Source organism: Palaemon carinicauda, chromosome 13 (genome assembly GCF_036898095.1).
Source record: "Palaemon carinicauda isolate YSFRI2023 chromosome 13, ASM3689809v2, whole genome shotgun sequence".
Classification (NCBI taxonomy): Eukaryota; Metazoa; Arthropoda; class Malacostraca; order Decapoda; family Palaemonidae; genus Palaemon; species Palaemon carinicauda.
This window is the reverse complement of record NC_090737.1, coordinates 3,917,241-3,941,716: the sequence shown is the minus strand read 5'-3', so window position 1 is coordinate 3,941,716 and position 24,476 is coordinate 3,917,241. Positions and strand designations below refer to the sequence as shown.

Genomic DNA, 24,476 nt, shown 5'->3' with positions numbered 1-24,476 from the left:
TGCTGATCGCCATCACGCGACCCTCAACTGTGGATGCTGATCGCCATCGCGCGACCCTCAACTGCGGATGCTGATCACCATCGCGCGACCCTGCGCATGCTGATCACCATTGCGCGACCCTCAACTGCGGATGCTGCTCGCCATCGCGCGATTGCCCACCTGCAGATGCTGCTCGGCATCGCGCGACCGCCCACCTGTGCATGCTGATCGCCATCGCACGACCTTAGCATGCTGATCACCATCGCGCGACCCTGTGCATACTGATCACCATCGCGCGACCCTGCGCATGCTGATCACCATCGCGCGACCCTGCGCATGCTGATCACCATCGCGCGACCCTGCGCATGCTGATCACCATCGCGCGACCCTGCGCATGCTGATCACCATCGCACGACCCTGCGCATGCTGATCACCATCGCGCACCTTCGCATACTGCTCGCCAACGCACGATCGCTCACCTGCGCATGCTGCTCGACCATCGCGTCGGCATAACACAACGCGCCATCGCCAACCTGCGCGTTAGCGCTCACCAGCTCACCACCGATCGCTTGTTGATCCATATCGCCAGCGGTCTTCCTCGCCCACGCGGCAGCGCGTTTCCTCGCCATCGCGCTAACGCTTGCGTTCGCCGCCTCGGACTCGCGCTCATCCACCTGCCCACCCTCACGACCGCTCGCCCGCGCGACCGCTCGCCCGCGCGACCGCTCGCCCGCGCGACCGCTCGCCCGCGCGACCGCTCGCCCGCGCGACCGCTCGCCCGCGCGACCGCTCGCCCGCGCGACCGCTCGCCCGCGCGACCGCTCGCCCGCGCGCCCGCGCGACCGCTCGCCTGTGCGCCCGCTCGACCATTAGCCTGCGCGCCCGCGCGCCCGCGCGACCATTCGCCTGCGCGCCCACACGCCCACGTGCCTGCACGTCTACGCTCATGCGCGTCCGCGCCCATGCTCTTCAATGTTCGCCCACGCGCGAACCAACGGTTTTCCATCTCGCGGACGGATGGTGTTCCGTCGCGCGAATCTACAGTGTTTCTTCGCACAAACGTCGGCTTATTTCTTGCAGTATCCATTGCTCGTCTATGGGTCATCGCTCGCCGACCACCAGCTCTCGCCCTTCCTACCACGCTCGCCCTCCTTCTGGGCTCCTTCGCTCACCTTCGTTTGCGTTACCGCGCATGGGCGCTTTCACGTTCGCCCACGCGAAAATCTTTGAATTACCGTCGCGCGAGCTCCAGGGCGATTGCGACCACGATTCCCAATGGGGTTTTCGCAGCATGGCCAGCCTGGCGAGTTCTTCTGGAGCGTATTTCCAGAACACGGCCTCACCCCATAAACGCAGAGCATGGCACTTGCAAGAATAGGAGAAACTTAAGGGAGATCTGAGCAACACTCCTCTTTCCTGAACCTGGGTTAGCCCTTCCCCGTCATTCCCTGGAAGGATTTTTGGCGGGGGGGCTTTCCGTTCGAGATTTCTCCATCGGACAAGGGGTGACTGCTTACCCCTTCCTCTGGGAGCTTACCAGGTTCTTTCCCTCCTCGGTTACGGCCCGAGGTTTGGTTCAAGGAAGCTACAGGAAGATCATGGGTACTTTCCTCCTCTCGAGCTCAGGCACCTTGGCCTTTCGTCGTTAAGTATCTAACTTGCGGACAAGCTCGATGTTGTACCATCTGGACGCGCTGACTGAGGGCTTCCTTCGGGTGTCTCATCTGTGGAGGTCGACGACCTCAGACACCCTTCCATCCTTGAGAAGAGTTTGTTTGTGCCCAAGGACAGAGACTGTGCGGCTGTGCGGAGGAAATCGACTTCCGTTTTCACTCCTCCAAGGCGCTTTCTTCCAGACTCTGCAGGGCTCCAGCGCCCTTTTCTTTCAACCACGTCAGCCTAAGTTATCGGCTACGACAACTGGGACAAGGTGTCCAATTGCAGTTTCCTCCTGTCAGGAACAGATGGCACGGGAGACTTCCCCGGGGGGGCATAGTCCTAAAAGGAGTTCACGAACTCTAGGATTGCAGGTTTTTCTCTGGGAGGATGCTTAAGGTTACTCATCCGAATGACAGCTTCCCGATGCCCATTCCCGCACAATCTCTGTGATCAGCCAAGGATATCGCGCCTGCCGTCGCTGTCAGCGAATTCAGTGTCTCTGAACCTCTATGCCATAGCGTCAGCAGAGTTGCCCGGTTGGGCAGAATGATCCATACCTTAGGCGAAGGTCTTCCTTAGGATCATCGACGGCTTCACCCCCGGCCTCCTCAGTCGATCCTTTCTTGTAAGGAAGGATCTGAGAGGGGATGTCCGTAGTCGACCTCTCAGCCCTGATCAAGTTTGTCGAACAAACTTCGGCCAGCGTAGACCAGCAGAATCGATCAGACTGGTAACGAGGCGACAGGACTCCTTAAACCCTGGATCGGAAGGACGGGTACTTTCAGTTTCCATTCCATCCATCTTCCAGGGTGCTCGTCGAATTCAGCCTAGACTGCAAGTATTCCTGCTTATGATGCAGTGTGGCTATCCCGCCGTGGCATAGCAGGTTTGTTTCCCCAGAGAACTCTCCCTGCCTTCTTCTTGGCTGCTCAGGTGCAGGCTTCCGCCTCCTCTGCTGTTTGGAGGGCTGGTCAACTCCGGTAGGCTCGGGTTCGACCTTCTTCAGCGCCGGGACAAGCTTCCGGATGCTTACCATGAGTGTGGGCTCATGGTATTTTGCTTGGAGCCTTCTCTTCCTCTGCCTCAACATCTGGAGTATCTGGCCATGATATTGAGTCAACGGCCTTACCACGTTGGAAACCCCGCTTCTTGTCCGTCCAGCGAGGTTAAGCAACGTCGGTACTGTACTTGGATGGGTGACCACCTGGGGACGCCAGATTCTGTTACCACATCTTCCGAGCCTTCCTTTCGGTTGACTGTGGCAAGACTGAGGAGAGTCGCAGTACCTGTTCTCAGTCAAGCAGAGCTTTCAGCCCTACCTTGGAACGTTTCCTAGTTCTCCTTTCCTCATTGACCCGTCTATAGTCCGAACGGTGGCCTCAGGATAAGTTCCATGTGGGGCGATCCAAGTTCCGGTGGCTTCAGGCAATGTTTAACCGGACTTCCTGGCCCCTATGGGACCAGCGGAACTATTATACCTGCAATGGGTGTTGACCTATGGAGCCTCTTGATGGTAGTGGATATTCTCGTCCTTTCCCCACATTCTTGATGCTGTTCTCGGACTCGTCAAAGGAAAGGGGGGGGGGGGGGGGCATGTTCCGGTCCAGGCCTATGGTCAAGACCTGAAGGATACCTCTCCATCATTCAGGCAGGTTTAGGGGCCTAGTCTGGCCCCTCTACAGATCCTACAGCTCCTGCCGAGTCGCCCCGTGCGCGTCGACTTCATGATTCTGGCGTATTCTAACCAGCAGGGGACGCATTTTCACACCTTCACATCTTGCAGTAGAGATACCGGGATGATTGAGATTCTCTCAATACCACCATCGGCTCTCTCATTCCAGGCAGGGGAATGTTCTCTCAGACTATCCGAGCAGAGCCTCGTAGAGAGAGTGTACCTGGAGGTCTTTGACCTTGGGTAACCAGCAAGTACTGGTCTGGGGGACCTTATCGCGACAGCTTGGAACCTCAAGCTTCCGCTATTCTTCCCCCCAGTCTCAGACCCTGAGACACTGGCAAGATGCATTCCGGTGATGGTGGGACAACTTCGACGCCTGCGTCTTCCCTCCTTTTTGTCTGTGGACAATGGGTCTCAACAAGACCAGGTTGTCTGTCAACCTTTCAATGGGAGAGCTCCACTGGGACTATGCGCAGAACGGTTTCTGGACCCTCTGCTTCCCCTGACGGAACTCCCGGGAGAGCTTCTCCCACGGCGCAGACTACTCAAGCAACCACACTGCGACATCTCTCCCGAATCGGGGCGTCGCTTCGGCTTCATGCCTGGAAACACTACGCCTCCTCCTCAAGAAGAGACAACCCGCTAAAGTCGCGGTACGGAGGTTGCGTCATCTGCGATAGTCATCCACAGGGGTCTCCCAGGCAAAGTGAAGAGTCTAAGGTGGTTGGTGCCGTGGGAGATATACCTCTTCCCTTGAGGCCTCTTCTCCAGCAATACCTGTAACGGTCTTATTGCCTTTCGGCGGGAGGAAACTCCTTTCCACTCTCGGCAATGAAGCCTGTCGCTCAGCCTTTCCCTGACCTTCAGGCTTAAAGGAATAACTTTTTCCTGCCCGCTGGATCTATCCTCGCTCATGCGAAGCTACGATCGTCCCTGCCCTAGTCGGAGGAAGACCTCCAACTTGGAGCATGGCTCGGACTTTTAGTCCTTTAAGAGATCTTCTCAAAACCCTTTACGACAAGCCTCGGATTGTATTCCGCCTTGGGTCTCCTGCTCACTCTGGCCACGGCCAGTGTGTAAGCAATCTTCTTGGTCTCTTACGACTCCCCCCTTTCTAAGGAAGAGGGGAAGGCAACATTCAGGCTCGCTCCTGAGTTGTTGGCTAGACTCAGAATCTGGGGGTCCCGGCCCTTCGGTCCGATTCATTCAAGATTTCGAGTCTCCATTCTGTATCTGATGTCCCAAGACCTTCTCTTTCTTGCCAGTAAAGGAATCGAGAGGTTAGAGCTGGGAACAGCTGCAGTTTGTCCTCAGTTGCAGCCGATTTGGGAGCACAAGGAGGACATGGGGGAGAGTCACCAGTATACCTCTTCAGCCCGAACTCAAGGACATTAATCTCGACCTGTCTCCAGACCCTCCCCCGTCACGTCGCCCTACAGCACGATGTTGGATACATCGCAACGTCCCTCGCCTTCGAGTAATACTGTACTACTCTGTGACGCAGGTGCTACAAGCTGGAGTCTGGAAGCGTCTAATGACCAACGCAGCCCGCTTCCTGCAGGGCGTGACCCACAGGAGTCTCGATACGTTTTCTATCGCTCTGTGGTGGCTACACAACAGCTGGTCTAACCTCAGGCTCCTTTTTGGACAGGTAGCAGAAGGTTGAGGGCATTGTTATCAGGTTTTAGTCTGCATGAACGAAAGAAGTATGTCTGGCCCTTACTACTTTCTTCATCATCCCCTCTACGGGGAAGCAGCATCCTGGTCTCTGCATAGCTGACCTCGAACCTCTGCAGATAAACCATGCTTCCTTGTATTCCGAGTATTGAGTCAATACTGTCGCGTCCCCCATACCCTGACGAGGTGGTATTGGGAATGTCCTAACCCAGAGTTCCTTCTGGAACTCCAGGTCAACTGCCTAGGACGGGTCACACTTCTTCCTTCACACACAAGCTTACGTAGGCCACATGGTTCCTTGCGGAGCAAGGAACTTGTGAGGTGCAGGGACTCCTTTTCTCGAGTGTGACTCACTCGGATTCTGAGTCCCCGGGTAAAGCCAAAGCCAGTATGGCTGGGGACTTTCCACCCTACCTAAGGGGTAAGTCACCCTCTGTAAATAGCGTGGTTTGTATTTCGGTTACGGAACAAATGACAAATTCGAAGATAATTTGTATTTTTCCTAACCATACAAACCTTAGCTATTTACACATATTTGCCCGCCAGCCCTGTCCCCCAAGACAAGTCCTACCTCTAAGTGAAAGTGAGCATTCACCTGTGTGTGAGGGGGGGGAGGGGTAGCTAGCTACCACTCCCCTACCCCCCCCCCCCCCCCCCCCCCCCGCTAACTAGCGCGGGGGTAATACACCCTCGTTAAATTCTAATGGCTCGCCATTTCAGCTGCGCTAAAAGGTAACCCTCTTTAAATAGCTAAGGTTTGTATGGTTAGGAATAATACAAATTATCTTCGAATTTGTCATGTTGAGTAGCTAGAGGCATTTGAGGTATTTAGTGTAGTGGCTGTCTAGATATGTAATGAGGCAAAAGACCTAGAACTAATCTCCAAGACCTGATTTAAAATTATTAGAACAATCCATTTAACCAAGGGGTAAGAAGCTATACCTTTAGGATTAAGTTTCTTGAAGTACAGTACATTACTACAAAGATAGCATGCTGGCCTAAGGAGAAAATGTATTTATTGAAAGTGTCCTTAATAATTCCTTATTATTTTGAGTGCGTGACATTCTCACACACATATATTGACCAGCACTGTTTTTCTTGATATCAAGTGTTTGAATACTTTGAATTGACATGGGTCAGGCCCGGGAAACACCAACCTTTAGTGATGGCATCGTCATCCAGTAAGCGCCGAAAGGCTAAGAAGAGCCTGAGCCGGGATGTGACGAGTCTTATCCAGATTGTCAGTGACCTGGCAACTCAGGTCAAGTCCCTGACACTTGAAGTAGCGGCCCTGAAGAGTGTGGAGCCGTCACCAATGTGCCACGTTGCCACTGGGGTCACGACTACAGTGACCACCAGTGCTCCTGCTACATCCCCAGCTTGGCCAAATTACAATGGTCTGGCAATTCCAGTGACTGGAGCAGAGCCACTGATTGGAGGACTCCAGCCCCCTCCAGGGTTCACATCGTTAATCCCCCCTGTACCAGGCTTCTGGGAGTCTCCTGTCCCAAGTGGACTGCTTGCTTCCTCGCCTGTTCTGGCAACTAACTCTGTTAGTCCACCAGAGCCTGCAGCCAGTAGACTAGGGGAGCAGTTCCTGGACAATCTAGTTGAAGCCAGTAGGCCAGAAAAGGCTCCAGCAGCTACCGCTGAGGCAGTTCTTGCCCAGACAGGAGCTATCCTAAAGCGGAGACGCCAGGCCAAGGAAAGAGCTAGACCAGCCATACCTGAAATGACATCTTCATCACAGGAGTCTACCAGTGAAGATTCTGGTAGTGACACTTCTAGCTCCTGTCTCATTGTCATCTCAGAAGACACTGTCTCCACCGACCATGTCCAGTCCCTCCAGACAGAACGCAGTCTGTCTGATCTTATCAAGGTTCTTGACTCCAGGAGGAACCCCAAGCCTGGAATCTTCCAGCTGGAAACTGGCCAGAGTTTTGCCCGATTCCTGAGGGATTTCGAGGCCTACTGTGCCAGTAAGTATACCGCAGGAAGCTCTGGTCGATGGACTGTTGATCTCGGGAAATTTCTGAAGGGAGAAATTCATGAGGCGTTCTCGGCCATGGGGGGTCCCGAGGTCTCATACCCCGACATGAAGGAACGCCTCCTCGACTGGTGCCGAGAAGCCCGAGAGAGGCGTGATGCGGGCAGGAAGGCCCGGTTCAGCAGTGCTACCTGTGGCGAGGGCGAACTGCTGAAAATCTACGCCGTCCGGTTAGCCTCCCTGTACAAGTCTGCCTATCCTCGCCGTAGTTTGGACCGGAGGGAGCTTAGGTGGAAGCTCTTCAGAACTGTTCCGAGCAGAGCTGCGAGTTGGCTGGAACAGTCTCTGGCCACCATTAATGTCTCCGCTGGCCGTCAGGCCACTTGGCAGGATGTTCTACACCTGTTGAGTGTTCTCGACGAGGCATCCCGTCAGCGAAGCCAGAAGGCAGAGGATTTGGCCATCAGTCGTGTGGGACAGTCATGGCACGGTTCTTATGCCGACAGGGTTGCCATGGCTGCCCCCAGCCGTTCACCTGGACCTGACAGAGCGTATTTACGCACTCCTCCTCGACCGGTCCCCAAACCTGCACCTGTGGAAGTGCGCCTGCCACCATCGCGCACCCCGGATAGATCTCCCCAATTCCAGAGGAGGTACTGTGCCTGGTGCCGAAAACCAGGGCACTTGGTGGACGAGTGTCGCAGACGCCTCAACCTCTGCCTACGTTGTGGCTCGTCCAACCATCATGTGGCACAGTGTGGACGACAGGCGCCGGTTATGAGCAGATCACCAGTCCAGAACACAGCTAATGCCCACAGCCCTGGGAGGGAGACTACCTCTGTCCAGACTCCTTCAAGGTGGAGAGCACTACCGGTGAATGCTACTCCGACCCCGTCATCCTATTCTGGATCAACCAGTAGCCGGGAGACCCGAAGTGGGAGCGAGTCCAGTGCTCCTTCTCGGACTGTGGGGAAGAAGAAGAAGAAGATCAAGAAGGCAAAGCCCAGGAAGTCAAGAACTGAGGAGTATCATAGGGCTTTAAACACCAGGCCTTCGGTGTAGAAGATGGGGCTACATCGAAGGAGGGTGTGAGTGCTAGGGTGCATGCTCCTAGTATTCCGGCGGCAGCCTCGGAAATCTCGATTTCCAAGGTTACCCCTCAACCTGAAAAAGTCATTGCACCTCCAATGGCTCTTTCAGGATTGGCCTGTGATAACCTGTCCTCGACACAGTCCAGAGCTTCTCCAACTGACTCCTCCAGGGAGAAAGCAGAAACTGAGGCTGTATTGAAAACCCTTCTTAGGGTTAACCTGGCGCAGTTGGCTCCTGTACCACTCATGGTTGTCCCAGTGACCATGTCTGAGTTTCCATCGGGAGCGTTGGATGCTCTCATTGACTCCGGAGCTGAGGTCAACCTCCTGTCATCGAGAGTAGTACAGGATTACCAGCTGCAGATGGTACCCAACACCATTGGACTGAAGGGTTTAGGACAAACAGGACCTAAGACCCTAGGTACTGTACTGTTGACCCCTATACTGCATGGAATGACATTCGCCCCGGGTGTGTTCTATGTAGTGCCTTCAGGAACTATGGCTGAGCACGTAGTGCTTGGTTACCAGTTTTTGAGAGCAAATGGGGTGATAGTTGACGGAGCCCGAAATCGGCTGAGCGTTGGCAGTACTCCCCAAGAGCCTCTTTGGGAGTATTATGTCCCGATACGTGGAGCCTGTTGTCAGCAAGTGCTTTATGCACTTGATGTCCACGCAACCGATTCAATGAAGATTGCCAGTATTGAGCCAGTACTTGTTCCAGTTAGTGTTAACTTTCCTAAGGGACTTGACACGTCTTTTAGGTGCCCTGCTTGTCCGACCAACTGTTGGCCGGAAATGTATTATGATGGCGACATCATAACCCCCGGTCTGTCAAGGAAAGTTACAGCAATTCCTGGCATCCTCGAACTGAAAGATGGAAAAGCCTCAGTTTTAATCAAGGGTTCATCTAAAGAAACTGCCAAGATCAAGAAGGGCGATCTCTTGGGGAAAGTGTTCACCATGGTAATGGTGGATGCTCCTCTATCCTGCCTGATAGCGCAGGAGTGTGACCTGACTCCTGAACCGAGCGTATTGGAAGAGATAGACAATCTGTTTATCTCCGACGAACTGGACTCTTCTCAGAAGGACCAGTTTTGTCAAATGCTTCGACGTCATCTTCCAGTCATCAGTACTGGTGATGATGATGTGGGAGAGTGCTCAAGCACACCAATACGCATCCACCTGTATGACAAGACGCCCATTTATCAGAGAGTTCGACGGTTTGCCAAACCCGTCGCTGACGCCATCGAGGAACAGTGCAAGGAGTTGCATGAACTGGGTATTATTGAACCCAGCATCTCTCCTTGGTCTTCACCCATTGTTCCAGTCTGAAAAAAGGACAATAGTATACGGTTGTGTGTGGACTACCGTAGACTGAATAAGGTGACTGTCTCTGATAAGTTCCCGATGCCTAACATGGCCGACTCTGTATTTGGACTTCAAGGAGTCAAATACTTTACAACCCTTGACCTGGTTCGTGGATACTACCAGTTACCGTTGGCAGAGGACAGTAAGGAATACACGGCTTTCTCTACTGCCTTTGGACACTGGCAGTTCAGACGCTTATCGTTTGGGCTGAAAAATGCACCTGCAGTGTTCCAGAGAGAAATGCAGAGTATTCTCCAAGAGTTCCCGAAAGCCAAGGTGGTTGTCTACATTGACGACATATTGATACTTGGGTCTTCTTTCGAGGAACACCTGAAACTGGTAGAATGAGTTTTGGCTACTCTCCAGAAGCACGGACTCAAGATAAAACTCGGGAAGTGTTCTTGGGTTCAAGCCGAGGTCCAGTATCTTGGTCATCTGGTTGGACGTTCTGGTATGCGTAAGCTACCAGAATACATCCAGAAAGTGGAAGACTTCCCTAAACCGACCACTGTGCGTGAGCTACGGGGATTCCTGGGACTGGTCAACTTCCAAAGGAAGTTTATCCCCATGTGCTCACATATAGCCAAACCATTATCTGCGAAGACTGGAGGACGAAAATCTCAAGGAACTAGGAAACTGAAGTGGACTGCAGAAATGAATACAGTAGTGCCTTTGTGCGCTTGAAGGAACTGATCAAAGAGGACATTATGTTGTCATACCCTGACTACTCCGCTGATGCTAAATCCTTGGAGTTGTTTGTTGACGCTTCGGGTGAAGGTGCTGGTGCTTGTCTGTGCCAGGAGTCCTTGGAGCATCCAGGGGAGCGTCGGGTGATAGCGTACGACTCCATGACTTTCCTTGACTGCGAGACCCGTTACTCTACCATTGAGCGTGAGTTGGCTGCTCTGCGATGGGGAGTGAAAACCTTCAGGGCCTTCCTTTATGGTCAGTTCTTCGTGATCCATTCTGATCACCGTCCCCTGATGTACCTTCATGACATGAAGATGGTGGACAGTCGTCTAGCACGGACACTGGAGGACCTGTCCGAATTTAACTTTATTGTTAATTACTGTCCAGGAGATCAGAATGCCGCTGCTGACTGGTTATCCCGCTGGCCCGCATTGACTGACTATCTGTTAGCTACTGAACCCAGCACTCCGAAGTTGCCTACTGGACTGGCCTTGTATAAGGAGGTTCGTGGTGGTCCAGATTCTCTCATCGAATCCTTGGAGCTAGTCGTGAACTGCTGGACAGAAGGGTCAGGTGTCGCACCCGACTCTCCGCTGAAGGGAGCCAAGCTCCGGGATGCCTTAGTTCAGCATTTTCTGAAAGACGCCGGTCGACTAGGCTTCAAACTGGACAAGACCAGCAGGAACAGGATCAAGGCAATGAGATTTCCAGGTACAGTCCCAGCTCTGGAGTTGCTATTGGCAGCATCAAAGTTATTGAACCTGGAAATCTGGGTCCATTGGGGTCCCACTTGTCCCGTAGTCTATCGTGATCCATCCGTGACTGAGCCTCAGTGTGTGCATCTTCAGTGTCTGTCTGGAGTGCATTTTAATCCTCTGATTGAGCTCCGCAATTACGTCCCTCCAACTGACGTGATTCTGGGCCATAAGGCGGAGGTAAAATCTCGTGTTCCTGACGCTGAGGGCTTGATCACTGATGATCAGGAAGCGCCGGAGGATTGTCCTGTAATCCAGTACGTGACAGAAAAGGCACCTCGTCAGTCCAGTTGTACCCATGTGTATCAACACTCGGCAGTAGGTATAGTAATGATGCAGGAGACCTTATTTTGTGCTCTTGTTGATACAGGAGCACAGGTTTGTCTAGTAAGTGAGTCTGTACTGAGCCAACTTGGCATGGAGTACCAGGTACTGTCAGGAGAACAGCTAGAGGGGTTGACTGGTTTCTGCACCAGCATTCTAGGCTACGTCCAGTTAGAGGTGAGGGGGCTACCGCTGTTTAACTATGCGGTGGTAGCTGCCAAAGACATTAACTTTTGTTATGTTCTTGGTAGGAATATACTGGACGCAGCCTACCTGACACTGGATTCACCCCGAGAACAGTTGGTGTATGAGCACACTACTGTTCTTCAGTTGTCTCCCAAGGTACTCTCAGTCTCCTCCCTGCATACCGAGACCACTGTTATGAAGGTAACTGATCCTGAATCTGAACAGGGAGTGTTCTCTGGAAATGCTCTTCTGTCCTTTAGTCAGGTGTCCAAGATCCAAGGAGATCATCGACAGATTCAATCTGTCATTAAGATGATCTACTCTGGGGTTCCTGCATCTCGAGTTCCACGCTCCTGTCTACCCTATAGAAGATGTTGGTCAAATCTGGAAGTTCACCAGGGTTTGCTAGTGAAGCGGAACCCAGACGGCTCAGTAGTCCCAGTAGTCACCTTCAATGTCCTGATTGACCTAGTTGCCGAGACACACCTCCAGAATGCTCACTGGGGGATCGGAAAAATGATTGCAATGCTCCGTCGATTCGTCTGGCACAGATCTTTAATTAATGTAATCAGAGATATGTGCCGGACGTGTTGGGAATGTCAGACTTGTAAGGTCTCAAGGGAGGTGGTTGCCCCTCCGACCTTGAAAATAGTGACCTCTTCTTCCTTTGAATTGGTTGCTATGGATCTTGTGAGTCTCCCAACAACCAGTACTGGTTTTATTGGGTGTCTGATGGTAGTCGACCATTATTCCAAGTGGGTAACGGCAGTACCCATAAGGAATAAGAAGAGCAGTACGATATGCCAGGCGCTTGAAGACCGAGTTTTTCCTGTTATTCCTCGTGTTCCAGTCCGGATATTGACTGATAACGGCCCTGAGTTTATTTCCCAGGAATTTACTGAGTTGTTGGAGCGGTATAATGTAGTACATGTGAAAACAACTCCGTATAAACCCTCTAGTAACGGTGCAGTGGAGCGAGTGAATCGTACCATTGGTGAGTTACTGAGGGTGATTTCTGGGGAATCTCGGAAATGGGACCAGTTCTTATCCCGAGCAGTTCTCAGCTACAACCATTCCCACCACACTGAGATTGGCTGTACACCAGCTGAGAACATACTGAAGGGTGCTCACGATGTTGATAGTATCCCGTTGCTATCAGCAGAAACGAGAGACCCATGGGCGGAAGGACATCCTCGGTACAAACCGTTTAAAAAGGGTTCTCTGGTGCTTAAGAAGGTGCACCTGTTGGGACACCTTCTGACGAACAAGCTCATCCCTAGGTTTGAGGGGGTATTCCGTGTTACTAAGGTACACGAGAATAAGGTCACCTATGAGCTGCAGAGACTGCCTGATGGTGAACTGGTAAAAGCTCACCATATCCAGTTAAAGGCCTGGTTTGAACCTCCAGTTTATCTTAGGAGGCACTTTCTCTGGTATCCGAAGGGTCCTGATCCTGTTACAGAGACTCTGAGTAGTCCAGAACTCATGGATGACAGTCCTGTTTCTTCTGAAGTCTCTGAGAGTTCTAGTTCTAGTAGTGATGGCGACTCCTATGGGGTAGCTGCAGTAGTGGCGTCCTACCTTCTGTCTCGAGATTGTAACAAGTCCCGACGACAGAGGAAAAGTCACCATCCTACTAGGGCTACTACTCAGCCTAAGCCCATTCTTAAGCCAGCTAGGACTTACGAGAGAAAGAAAGCACTGGATGCTTGGTTATATCCTCCGGAAAATTGTGATGAGACTCCTGTGTTAAAGCCTGAATCGTTTCGAGATCATTTGGTCCTCCAACTATGGGAGAACAGCCCCACTGGAATGTGTAAAACCCCTATTTTGTCGCCCGAGTCAGTGGTTCACTGTCCTGTTCCTGAATTGCCAATGCCCCAGTTCTTAGCTTCTTCTTTCCAAGAGGAAGGTATCGTTCATCCTCCGGGGAGTTGGGAATTCTGGGAAGTTTCCAGTATTCCATTATTGGAACTACCTTCTGGTGTTTCCAAGAGTTCCAGTCCAGATTGGTCAAGACCTGCTACTTTAGAAAGCCCTGTTTCTGAATCGGCAGTGTCTAATTATCCTGATAATGACTTTCTTGGTTTATTGCCACCCGATTGTGACGACCGACTGTCGCCTGAAGATCCCACCTTTAGTGGATTTAGTCCCCCATGGACTAGGTCAAAGGGTCCTGTTCTTGACCTACCTTTAGTTCAGTCTCGAGTCCTGGAGTGGAGACCTCGTCTCACTGACCAGACGAATATTATAGAGAGGGAACCATCCTCCATTCCTAAGTCACCTCAGAATTTAAACCCTTTCCTACATTCTGATGGTGGATTAAAACACCGGTCAGAGCTCAAGGCTGAAGTGGCACAGTCAGGTATATCAAATCTGAACGCTACAGCACTGTTTGGGTCTCCCGAAATACAAAGTTGCCCCGAGTCATCGCCTGATTTTTCGGGATTTTTATTGTCCTCTTCTGAGTCTACGGATTCTGTCTCTGGTTTACCTCAAAGTATGTCGATCACCCGCAGATACCAACTGTTATGTGAGGTTATCGACCGATTAAAGACACCCAGCCTGTATCTGGAGAGTCGCCGGCTTAGCCTGTCTCCTGTGCTGCGAGAAATTAATATGGCTCGCCAGCAGATTGCTGAATCCCGGCGCATGTCCCGAGACAGAATTTTGAGACTCAGAAGAAGAACTATAAATCTCCCACGGAATTAATCTTGCTACAGTTTTTAAAGAAAGTTTTGATAGTAATTACCCTTTTTTGTTCTTATTAGTTATATTTTAATTCCCACATTGGGTATCTGAAAGGCTGGGAAAGGGACACGTGGTGTGAGGAAATCTTTATTTAGTCACGGTTTCTGTAACTGTTGTATTTATTGTTGTACTGTAAATTGACTTTGACCGTGACAGTTATAATAAATTCAGTAAATTGCTTTTATCAGGTAACACCTGTAGTCCAAAATCAATGAGTTTTGTATGTTTTTTAAATTGATTTTGGACTGCAATGGATGTAATTTTTTTTCCTTGTTAGATCCTGAATGTATACCTGTAATACTGATGTTTTCTGTATGATATGGAAATTGTTATATTGTATATTATTTAAGCATTGTTGGGAAGAATAGACAATAATCTAACTTTTTATTTGTAAGTACTGGATCTCCATTGTGTTTAAAAGGTTGTCTATTCCTATTGCTTTTTGTTAAGTCATGAGTCTGTGGAAAAAAATGTATTGTACCTAGTGTAAATTTATGTAATTTGATATGTAACTTAAGGAAGGGATGATGAATTAAATCTCTAGTTGATCATCCTACCTTTTTACTGAATTTTTTTTGCAAGGTAAATTTTCTTTTTCCACTTGAATGTACAGAGTTTGTGTGGGGTGTTGCTGTCAGTTACGAGGCATTTTTTGGATGGGCTTGAGGGCTAATGGGGGGGAATGCAATATATAAGGGTTTGTGACTGAGAAAACTTTAGTGGTTTGTGTGTGTATGAAATATATTTGATTTTATTTTTTTCTTTTGTATCCCTCAAGCCCCCCTTTTTCCAAAAATGTCTTAATGTGTTATTGTTCCTTTTCAGGTATTGACAGCAGCCCCTACACTCAGTAGGGAGTGTAAGGGAGAGCAAATTTAGAATATTTCCTGTTATCAGTCTGTACTAGTCTGTGATGCTGTTCTATATCCATACCTTGTAACTAGAAGTAAGCTACTGTGTTGCTATATGAGAGTGTGTCATGAACATTAAATAGTTAACATGAGCTATGGAAATGGCATATCTGGTCAGAGGCCCAAGAAGTGAATTCCGATGTTAGGAAGAGGGTGACTTTTGAGTTTAGTATGAATTCAGACTTATTCAAAACCCCTTCCAAGATTGAGAAATTTCAAATGTGCTGTTGACAAACTTTTCAAGACATTGCAATGGTGGGCCCACACAGACCTGTACAACATAGTATGCGGCTGTATTTTTCAGAAATTAGGACTGTTTAAGTGACTTTGCATCCCAATGGTGGACGGGAGATTGATGAGAACAGTATTGATTTAGGGAAAATTGTGGTACTGTATTTTTCACCGTTATATGTTCTTTATAGATGGCATACTGGTACTTGCCCAAATAGATACACGGTTAGGTGTGCCTTGGTTTAGACTTGGCCTGTATAGGTACACTTATGAGTGTCCCACCTGGGGGAAGAAAATTTCCTGTTTGTTTATCAGTTACACTGTTGCTGAAGTTTGACGTTAAGGAATGCTAATTTTGTCTTTAATTTTCTATTTGGATTGATGGGTCCATGCTAACATAACCCTAACAGTTTTGTACAAATAAATTTTATTTTCTTGTTTTATGAACACTGCATATCATTCCTGTTCCTACACCAATGTGCCCCCCTTCCCCAGCCACTGTTTTTTAAGATCTTTTAAGTACCGTAACTTATCATAATTCTTTCCTCCCACACTGTGTCCCGTAATTAATTAAACAATATTTCCTTTCACCTAATGTTCTTATACTTGTACTTATGATCAGCAAGCAAAAGGGAGGAGAAGTAAACGTTTTAGTCAGGTTCTAGCTGGGTCCCCTTGCCCAGTATAAATCAAGGGGTGGTGCCCAGTACTCAGGTCTGTTGAACTGTTACTCAGGTTTTTTGGGTATTCCACTGTTGTATATTTTTTGTGTAGTGAACGTCGGGTTGTGGTCGGCATTCGGACACTAGGCAGTTCGGGTGCTACCTCTGGCCACAGTCTGCAAACCACTACAGCGTGACATTCTCACACACATATATTGACCAGCACTGTTTTTCTTGATATCAAGTGTTTGAATACTTTGAATTGACATGGGTCAGTTTGGTTTATATTGTACGGTGGACAAAGATTAGTGAAAATTAAAAATAAACTATACAGCTAGTTAGGAAGAGAATATATGAAAAGAATGAAATAAGAAAAGTGGAAAGCAATGTGAATACCTTTATGAGTAAGAAAATAAAAGGCCTCTACTATCTTGGAGAAAAAGTAAACTGGGGCTTTGAATGGTTGGCATTGAAGGTATAATTTCTTGGATGCGATAAACATTTAGCCAGTTGAACAGTGGGATAATAATGGAGTTGCTGAACTTTATTGTCAAAAGCTTTAGAAGTTATTTTATTATCAATTCTAAAACACACAAGAAAATATTTTTCTAACAGAATTTTGTATTTTACTCAAATGCCATAAAAGAGAGACTAAAGTTAAAGTTAACATCCCATTGTATGAATTGTTCAGAACCGTTTAATACAGCACTGTATTATGGATGCAGTGAAGGTTGTGGCTGATATATGGCATTGGATTGGCCAATTGATATATTGCATTTTCGTGATTTTATCTCTCTAAGTAACTATTCATGTTGTTTTGTGATCCATTCCAGATCTCAGCCAACACTTGGAACTTTTGGTTACAAAAATCATCAGGAGTTCTCTACCAAGGAAAGTGTGCCATCTTCTATGATTGGTGTTGTAGAAGGGATAAGTCTTTGGTAAGAGCCTCTCTGCAACTAATAGCTGATTTCCTCATCTACTTTTGTTTGAAGAAGCTCCTCTCAGTCCCACCGACGAAAGGCTAATGCTCGGCCTTGAGCTAAGTCTCTAAATTGAGGGGTTTAGACCTTTCCTCTTTGTGGGAACTGTCTATCCTTGTGAGGAACTTTGAGTTGTCTTGTCCTCCCAGTGAATACAAACCACCATATGCAGCATCACAGAAGTTCTCAAGTCCCCTCAAGAAGTCCCCGAACGAACATAGACAGGGATCTGAACCTCAAGACATCTTCCCCTTGCCTTGGCCTCAGCAAAATTAGTTGGCAAACTGCATGGAATCTCGTATGTTACTAATCATTTTGAGGTATAGTAGAAGGTCTCTTTTACCTTTGGTCCTTAGTATGTAGTGAAGACCCAAAACCCCGCCATCCATGACTCCAGGTTCGAGTCCCTCTCCGTCTACTTCTTAAAGGAAGCGACCTAGGATCAGGAGGATTTGCTTCTCTTTCCTTTGGTGGCACTATGATTTGGTCCTTCAGACTGCAACACCAGGAACTTCTTTAGTACCAGCAGGGTGAAAAAGAAAATTTCCTGGTTTATCATCTCCCTCTGTCTTTAGGTAAACAATCAGATGAGAGAAAGTCATCTGAAGAATCAGAAGGAACTTATAAAGAACGTGTTCATGTTCGACACAGGCCTTCAGGAACAACCTGTCAGTGGGCAAGTATTTCCTTCATCCTCCTTACTAGGGGAATGATTGATAGATACTTTATATATGCAAACCCATTTCTTTTAATGGCCATGCGTTTGAGTCACCGTATCCTTAGTTGGATATATAGTAGGTTCTTCCATGACAGTCTGTCAAAATTAGGCAAAAATCTAGCCTATACTACCTTAGGCGTCCTATTCCCAGGTTGTTAGGAGATTGGCAGTTGTCATTACTTTGGCTCTCTTTTTTGCAGGTCCAAATCCTTTAATATTCTTGGAATTAAACAGGCCAGTTAGGTTATAGATACTTTCTCCCTCCCAAGGTTAAGTGTCCTGTTAAAGGACAAGGTTATTGTATTTGTACAAGAACAAATCATATATTTTTAAAGTCATTACATTTTTCCAAACTACTGTATACAAACCTGAATCCATTAAGTTATATGTCCTACCTACAAGTCCTAGGTTAAGGTCAACGTGGCTGCTGCTTGGTGGACTCTTAGGTGTGCAGGTCCACCTGGATGTAGCTACTACCACCATCTCTCTGTGAATTAACAGCAGAGTTTCAGCGAAGTTGAAAGCATACTCTTATTAAAGGACTGAGGTTTATATAATTAGGAAAAATACAAATTACTCTAAAATGTTATAATTTTACTTATGCTGTTTATATTTTAGGCAATTTACTGTCTTTAGAGCAGTAATAGAGTAGTAATTTTTAATCATGTTTGTCCTATGCACTCCTTTCACAAAATGTCAGAATGTCATTCCCCATCCTTTTCAATATTGTCTGCCTCAAAAAGGGATTCCAATTAATATTTATATAATACAAAAATTTCTTTTATTTTTTCTAAATAAGTACATATACATTTACAATTTTGCATAGGTTATTTTTGTAATGCTCATTAAGAACCTAAAAGGCAATGAAAACTCAACATTAGGAGTTTGAGTTTGCCAATCTGGGGTCCCAATTCCTCCCCTGAAAATCTGAGAACCCTTGCTTTAGATTATATTTCTTTACTGTTTTATGATGATTTGTATACTGTATGTGGACTTGATTGTTATGAAACATTGCACAATTATATTGATAAGACGTTTGGGCTTATTTTTCCATTTGATATGTGTGGAAAGTAAACTGATATTTCCTATTTACACTAACCTAATTTACACATTATTGTTATCGTCACCAGGTTACAACGTCTTCTAGTAATGCGTCAATTTACACAAGTTTACTGTATATTCAAGAGTACGCTGATGTACCCTGCACTTAGTTTCTGAGATGTGAAGCAGCTTTACATTTCTTTGAAAAATGATCTGAAGGTGAGTGGTGTGCAGTTTGCTCGATTCTGCTATAATCAAAGCCGAAATATATTGAAGTTTTTAATAGCTTTAGAAAGTGATATTTTGCAGTTCCTGAAAATTTTTCAGTTGTTCCGTAACTGAAATACAAACCATGCTGTTTTATATGGGTATTACTTTCGGCGTAGCTGAAATGACGAGCCATTAGAATTTTAACGAGAGTTTACTACCCCATCGCTAGTTAGCGGGGGGTAGGGAGGGGTAGCTTGCTACCCCTCCCCCCTCACACACACCTGTGAGAGCTCACTTTGCTTTTGGCTCGGGTAATGAGTGGACGTGTCCGTTCCTACCCTCACCTATATTGACAGCCATTAATCTTTTTTTGCTTTTTCTTCTTGACAGTGTTTGGAAGTTGGCCTCTATTATGCGGAAGTGTCCCGGATTACCTGACCGCCCTTGCAGAACTTATATGTCGGCAGTGGACACAGACCCACACACCTTGTGTCCTTTTTGTAGGGGCCAACGGTGTGAAAGAAATAAAGTATGTGGTGAGTGTAGGGAGTGGTCTACCTCCCAGTGGGAGAGGTTTACCCGGTGCCGGAAATAGAAGACCAAAAGGGATATTTCTCCTTCAAGGGTTCCCTTGAAGAGAGAAAATCTCAAGGGCTCTTCTTCCGTAGCCCAAACCTCCTCCAAAACTCCACTCGATCGGTCTCTCCCGAGAGGCCGTCGAGTGGTAACGTAGGCCGCAGTGCTGTTAACCGATCTCGGGGTTTGGGAGAGGGAGTTGCCTCCCATAGCGAGGCAGTTCTTCCTCCTCCCCCGGGGGAGGATTTTAATTTTGATAATAATGTATCTAACAATGATTTATTACAGCTTTGGGCTTCCTTGGGGCTTCAGGGCTCGCCCTCCAAGGAAGCCCTGTTTGACATGATCAGGTTGGGAGCAGCTGTCAAACAGTCGCCGGTGGTAGCAGAGTTTGATCCTCTGTCTATCGTCGACATTGTTGTGGCAGAGGCTTCTGACGAGTTAGGTCAAACCCATGCTGCGGTTGTTGATGTAGCGGAAGGCTTAATTCCCCCCTCCGAACATCCTTCGAGGGAGGAGCTAAGTCCAACGGTCTCTCCTGCAGGTGTTTCTCCCCCTTGGGGGAGTGCACTAACAGAGACTCCTCTTCGGAGGACTGCCGATGGTCTGCCTGCTGCCAGAGGTCATATCAGACGTAAAGCTCGCCCTCCCCTTCGCCGTAGAGGCCTTCCTTCACCCCACAAGGGTGTTAGGAGGCGCCTCTTCGGGTCTTCATCTTCGCAGTCCCCCGCAGAGGATCCTCCACACCGTGCTCCGACCGTTCCTGCTGCATCCCTGGACCTCTCCGCAGATCGTTCGCGATCTCCTTCTGCCAGGCCAGCTGACCTGCCGTCACTGTTCCTGGCCGCTGATGCGCTGTGGGCGCCCACGCATCCTGTTATTAAACGGGCACCGTCCCTTCGGGGCAAAAGAGGCTTTCTCACAATGTGAGTAAGTCCCTTAAGCGCCAGTTATCCCCTGCGCGCCAACGTTCTCCTGCGCGCCCACGTGCAATTGCGCGCAAGCGCTCTCCTGCTGCACTCAAGAGTTCACCTGTTCCTGAGACAACGCACCAGCGATCACCTGCTCGGCAGCGCTCACCTGCGCGCCATCGATCTCCTGTTCGCCAGCGATCTTCACCTCGCCAGCGCACATCTGCGCGCCCTCATCCTGCTGCGCACCACGCACGCCCACGATCTCCTGAGCGCCCATGATCTTCGGATCTGGGCGCAGGAGGGAAGATTCCTTCTTCTCCTTCTCGCCAGCGATCTCCTGTGCTAGACCTAACACCGACGCGCCATCGGACCTCACCTGCTCGCCAGCCTTCTCCTACGCGCCGACGCGCACAGTCTCCATCGCGCGCACCTGCGCGTTCTCCTGCGCGCCCACGCGCTAAGGGTATTTCCCTACGCGTGCGCGCCCAACGCTTTCGCCTTCTAGAGCTCGTCGGGACCCTGCGCGTTCACGCGTTCGTGAGCAATCGCCTCCGCGCGCGAACGCTTATCCAACCTACTGCGCACACTCAAGAATGCGCCCCTGCGTGCCACCGATCGCCTGCGCTCCCACGCGCTCCATCTCCTGCGCACCATCACTCGCCAACGCGCCCTCTGGCCGGCGCGCCATCGCTCGCCCTCTCGCCTGCGCACCATTGAGTTTCTGGCCCATCAAGTCTCGAATTTATGGGCCAATTCCATTCTGAAATGACGTGATGGGGTGGCTGAGAGGTTCCACACGAAGGTCCCCAGTGTCGAGGTCAGTAGGCTCAGACATTCTTCCCTCTTGGGAAAGAATCTGTTTGAGCCGAAAGACGTGGAACAGGCAGCTGAGAGGTGGAGGAAGTCCAACCAGGACTCTCTCCTACATAGGGCTCTTACATCTAAGCCCTATAAACCTCCAGCACCCCAACAACCCCGCCCGTCTAAGACGACGAAACCGGCAGTGGCAGCAAAGGCAACGGTGTCGAAGCCCTTTCCTGTCAAAGACAAGAAAGGCAAGAAGTCCTCCAGGGGAGGGAAAAATCCTTGAGGGAGTGGCCGAGGCCACAAACGCTAGGATTGGCAATCCCCCTGCTTGTCCACCAGTGGGGGGATGCCTACAAAGTTGCGCAATCAGGTGGCAGCAACTCGGGGCCGATTCCTGGACGATTTCCGCAATCAGTCAGGGATATGACGTCCCGTTCATAACATCTCTACCTCCCCTGACAGCGGATCCAGTGTCGTTGAGCTCCTTTGCCATGGGATCGGCAAGGGGCCAAGCCCTACGGGCAGAAGTCGAGACCATATTAAAGAAGGACGCTCTCCAGGAGGTCGTCGACGGGTCCCCAGGCTTCTTCAGTCGAATCTTTCTTGTAAAGAAGGCGTCTGGAGGCTGGAGACCAGTCATCGACCTCTCGGCTCTGAACAGGTTTGTCAAACAAACCCCGTTCAGCATGGAGACGGCAGACACAGTCAGACTTGCAGTGAGACCACAAGACTTCATGTGTACACTGGACCTGAAAGACGCGTACTTCCAGATCCCAGTCCATCCGTCTTCAAGGAAGTACTTAAGATTCAGCCTAGACAACAAGATCTACCAGTTCAAGGTGCTGTGTTTCGGTCTGCCCACAGCACCTCAGGTTTTCACCAGAGTGTTCACCATGATTTCATCATGGGCACACAGGATCGGCATCCGTCTCCTCCGTTATCTGGACGACTGGCTGATCCTAGCAGACTCGGAGTCAACCCTTCTTCGACACCGAGACAAACTTCTGGGACTTTGCCAAGATCTAGGGATCATGGTAAATCTCGAGAAGTCCTCTCTGCTTCCGACTCAACGACTGGTATATCTAGGCATGATCTTGGACACCAATCTCCACAAAGCCTTCCCATCAGACGACAGGATAGCATGGCTGAGGAGGGTCGCAGATCCTTTCCTCAGATGAGAAGAACTCCCATCCCAATCGGGGTTACGTCTCCTCGGTCACCTTTCATCCCTGGCCTGTCTAGTTCTGAATGGTCGCCTCAGGATGAGATCCCTACAATGGCGACTCAAGTCTCGGTGGACTCAAGGACACGATTCCCCAGACGTCATGGTCCCTATGGGCCCTTCGGAACGGACGGATCTGCAGTGGTGGGTGACAGATGAGAACCTACGGAAGGGAGTGGATCTTCTTGTCCTCCCCCCAGATTTGATGCTGTCTTCGGACGCTTCAAAAAGAAGGGTGGGGGGCCACGTTCTGAACCACAGGACCTCAGGCCTGTGGTCAGAATCAGAAAAGTGCCTCCACATAAACCTGCTAGAAATGAAGGCCGTCTTCCTGGCCCTTCAACAGTTCCAACAATACCTGGCGGGCCACTCCGTGGTGGGGATGAGCGACAACACCACAGTAGTGGCTTACATCAACAAGCAGGGAGGTACCTTTTCAGAGCAGCTATCCCATCTTGCAGTAGAGATACTGAGATGGACCGAAGCCCACTCGATTCCACTATCAGCTTGCTTCATTCCAGGCAAGAGGAATGTGTTCGCCGACAGTCTGAGCAGGGCATCCCAGATAGTGAGTACCGAGTGGTCTTTGGATCGTCTAGTAGCCAACAAAGTCTTGACTTTGTGGGGTTCCCCGACTGTGGATCTGTTCGCGACAGAATTGAATTTCAAGCTTCTGCTGTACTGCTCCCCAGTCCCGGACCCTAAGGCACTCTGGCAAGATGCCTTCCAACAACAGTGGGACAACATCGACGTGTACACCTTTCCCCCGTTCTGTCTGATGAGAAGGGTACTCAAGACCAGAATATCGATCAACCTTTCAATGACCCTGATAGCTCCGCTATGGCATCACGCAGAGTGGTTTCCGGACCTTCTGCAGCTCCTAACGGAACTCCCGAGAGAACTCCCTCCACGACGCGAGCTACTCAAACAACCACACGCCAACATCTTTCACAAGGCCGTGGCCTCGCTTCGGCTTCACGCTTGGAGACTATCCAGCGCCTCCTCACAGAGAGAGGCTTTTCGCAGCAAGTTGCGGAAAGGATGTCTGGACACCTGCGAAAGTCATCCGCAGGAGTCTACCAGGCAAAGTGGAGAGTTTTCTGTGGTTGGTGTCGTGGAAGGGGTATCTCTCCACTCGATGCCACTATTCCAGTAATAGCGGAGTTCCTTGTGTATTTGCGGGAAGAAATGGGCCTTTCAGTCTCGGCAATGAAAGGCTATCGCTCAGCCTTAAGTCTTGCTTTCAGACTCAAAGGAATGGACATTTCCTCTTCGCTAGAACTTTCCCTACTCATACAAAGTTATGAACTTACCTGCCCACAGTCAGAAGTGAGACCTCCTCCATGGAACATGGTTCGAGTTCTCAGGCTCCCTTCGAACCATTACGCCAGGCTTCTGATCGCCACCTGACTTGGAAGACGGTGTTCCTACTTGCTCTGGCTTCGGCCAAGCGAGTCGGTGAACTTCATGATCTCTCGTATGACATCGCCCATTCAAGGGGATGGGGGGAGGTAACGTTCAAATTCGTCCCTGAGTTTGTTGCCAAGACTCAGAATCCAGGAGTGCCGGACCCTCAGTTCGACTCTTTCCGGATCTCGAGTCTCCGTTCTGTAACAGATGACCCAGACCATCTCCTACTATGCCCAGTAAGGAGTTTGAGGCTCTATCTTAAGAGAACAGCTGCAGTTCGTCCCCAAGTGCAAGCACTTTGTTAGCACCGGGAGGACAAAGAGAAGGGTCACTAAGAATACCATCTCAGCCTGGATTCGTAGGGTTATCCATCATTCCCTGAATCCCGACCCTTCTCCGTCATGTCGCCCTAGAGCACATGATGTCAGGGGCATAGCTACGTCCCTGGCCTTCAAGAAGAACTATTCAGTGACGCAGGTTTTACAAGCAGGGGTATGGAAGCGGCAGACGACCTTCACAGCCCACTATCTGCAAGATGTGACTCACAGGAGGCTTGATATGTTCTATATCGGCCCTGTGGTGGCTGCACAACAGCTGGTTTAAACCTCAGGCTCCTTAATGGACAAGTAGCAGAGGGTTGAGGGCATTG

At 49.5% G+C, this 24,476-nt stretch overlaps 1 long non-coding RNA gene across 2 annotated transcripts in view; it reads left to right on the top strand.

Annotated features, from left to right (window-relative positions):
• LOC137652135 (uncharacterized) overlaps positions 1-24,476 on the top strand; it is a 78,342-nt gene that overhangs the window by 22,740 nt on the left and 31,126 nt on the right. For both annotated transcript variants that reach the window (XR_011046203.1, XR_011046204.1), the window contains exon 3: positions 18,778-18,907. This is a non-coding gene — a long non-coding RNA (uncharacterized lncRNA). The remainder of the gene's footprint in view (positions 1-18,777; positions 18,908-24,476) is intronic.